Below are 1,391 nucleotides of genomic sequence, written 5' to 3'. Positions count from 1 at the left end.
AAGTTTTTTGATTCATTACCGAGGATTATTTGAGTTGTGAAAAGTAGAGATCACAATTTCATGCACCAGTAACACTATCCACGAAGCCTTGCGGGTACCGTAGGTGCCTGCTGAGGATGAGGCCATTGCGGCTCGCCCTTAGGTGTCCTACTCGGGATAGCGTCATTTAAAGAACAAGGGTCAGCACGAGGTAAAAAAAAGAGGTGCAACAGGAGGACTTCCCAGGAGGCCACCCATCCTAGTACTACTCTCGCCCAAGCACGCTGAACTGCGAAGTTCTGATGGGATCCGGTGAATTAGTGATGGTATGCTCGCATCTATTATAGTTCGCACACACAATTTTCCAAACCATGCGGCGGGAGAGCGTAACACTATCCGCGAAGCCTTGCGGGTACCGTAGGTGCCTGCCGAGGATGAGGCCACTACAGCTCGACCTTAGGTGTCCTACTCGGGATAGCGTCATTTAAAGAATGAGGATCGGCACGACGTAAAAAAAAAAGAGGTGCAACACGAGACCTTCCCAGGAGGTCACCCATCCTAGTACTACTCTCGCCCAAGCACGCTGAACTACGGAGTTCTGATGGGATCCGGTGCATTAGTGTTGGTATAATCGCACCTATTATAGTTTGCACACACAATTTTCTTAACCATGCGGTGCGAGAGAGCGTAACACTATCCGCGAAGCCTTGCGGGTACCGTAGGTGCCTGCCGAGGATGAGGCCATTACGGCTCGCCCTTAGATGTCCTACTCGGGGTAGCGTCATTTAAAGAACGACGGTCGGCACGACGTAAAAAAAAAGAGGTGCAACACGAGGACTTCCTAGGAGGTCGCCAATCCTAGTACTACTCTCGCCCAAGCACGCTTAACTACGGAGTTCTGATGGGATCTGGTGCACTAGTGCTGGTATGATCGCACCTATTATAGTTTGCACACACAATTTTCTTAACCATGCGGCGCGAGAGAGCGTAACACTATCCGCGAAGCCTTGCGGGTACCGTAGGTGCCTGCCGAGGATGAGGCCATTGCGGCTCGCCCTTAGGTGTCCTACTCCGGATAGCGTCATTTAAAGAACGAGGGTCAGCACGACTTACAAAAAAAAAGAGGTGCAACACGAGGACTTCCCAGGAGGTCACCCATCCTAGTACTACTCTCGCCCAAGCACGCTGAACTGCGAAGTTCTGATGGGATCCAGTGCATTATGATGGTATGATCGCATCTATTGTAGTTTTCACACACAATTTTCTTAACCATGCGGCGCGAGAGAGCGTGACACTATCCGCGAAGCCTTGCGGGTACTGTAGGTGCCTGCCGAGGATGAGGCCATTGCGGCTCGCCCTTAGGTGTCCTACTCGGGATAGCGTCATTTAAAGAATGAGGGTCGGCACGACGT

The 1,391-nt window shown here is 51.4% G+C and overlaps 2 non-coding genes and 2 pseudogenes across 2 annotated transcripts; all 4 read right to left on the bottom strand.

The window, feature by feature from the left end:
• Positions 1-200: 200 nt before the first annotated feature.
• LOC127744005 (uncharacterized) lies at positions 201-319 on the bottom strand (annotated as a pseudogene).
• Positions 320-499: 180 nt separating this feature from the next.
• On the bottom strand, positions 500-618 carry LOC127744002 (5S ribosomal RNA). Its single transcript, XR_008005212.1, has one exon. It is a non-coding gene; the product is annotated as a 5S ribosomal RNA (ribosomal RNA).
• A 181-nt stretch (positions 619-799) lies between these two features.
• On the bottom strand, positions 800-918 carry LOC127744003 (5S ribosomal RNA). The gene has a single exon (XR_008005213.1). It is a non-coding gene; the product is annotated as a 5S ribosomal RNA (ribosomal RNA).
• Positions 919-1,101: 183 nt separating this feature from the next.
• On the bottom strand, positions 1,102-1,219 carry LOC127744004 (uncharacterized; annotated as a pseudogene).
• Between the last annotated feature and the right edge of the window lie 172 nt (positions 1,220-1,391).

The sequence above is a fragment of the Arachis duranensis genome, unplaced genomic scaffold (genome assembly GCF_000817695.3).
Source record: "Arachis duranensis cultivar V14167 unplaced genomic scaffold, aradu.V14167.gnm2.J7QH unplaced_Scaffold_181473, whole genome shotgun sequence".
NCBI classification, from domain to species: domain Eukaryota; kingdom Viridiplantae; phylum Streptophyta; class Magnoliopsida; order Fabales; family Fabaceae; genus Arachis; species Arachis duranensis.
This window is presented reverse-complemented; position numbering and strand designations above follow the sequence as displayed.